This window comes from Mastomys coucha, unplaced genomic scaffold (genome assembly GCF_008632895.1).
Source record: "Mastomys coucha isolate ucsf_1 unplaced genomic scaffold, UCSF_Mcou_1 pScaffold21, whole genome shotgun sequence".
Taxonomy (NCBI): Eukaryota; Metazoa; Chordata; class Mammalia; order Rodentia; family Muridae; genus Mastomys; species Mastomys coucha.
Window position 1 is genome coordinate 93254316 of NW_022196904.1, and position 632 is coordinate 93254947.

Genomic DNA, 632 nt, shown 5'->3' on the forward strand with positions numbered 1-632 from the left:
ATTTTCTGAGGAATCACCAGCTTGATTTCCAAAGTGGTTTTACCAGCCTGCAATCCCACCAGCAGTGGGGGAGTGTTCCTCAATTCTCCACATACTTGCCACATACATGGTGCTGTCACCTGTGCCTTTGATCTTTGCCATTTTGATTGGTGTGAGGTGGAAGCTCAGGGTCATTTTGATTTGCATTTCTAAGGTGATGCTTCTGAATGGGCTGCTGCATACCCTGCCAGCATGTGATGCTATAATCCAGATTGCATTTGCTGCTCTGTATGTTCTCCCTCTGCTCCTCTCACATAGACAGATGCTCTAAGTGGACTGACTCCTCTGCCTCTCAGGAACCATACTAACCTAAGTGAGTTTCCATGGGAGGTTGTCATGTCCTGTGTCACATGACTGCTGTGACTCTTGCCCTCACATTATGCCACACCCACTCCAGTGGAGTCTGTGTGACAAGTCCAAAAGCTTGGCCCTGGTCCTGAGGCAAAAAGTTTCAGGGAAACTGGTCTCCTGGGTGTCCGTGCTGTCCCGAAAGACATATGTGGTCCAGATTTTTCCTTTCCATAGTCGATGGAGGGTTCTGCATGCTTTCTTTCAGTATTGTTTTATTATAGGTATAGAGGTGCCCCCAAGGA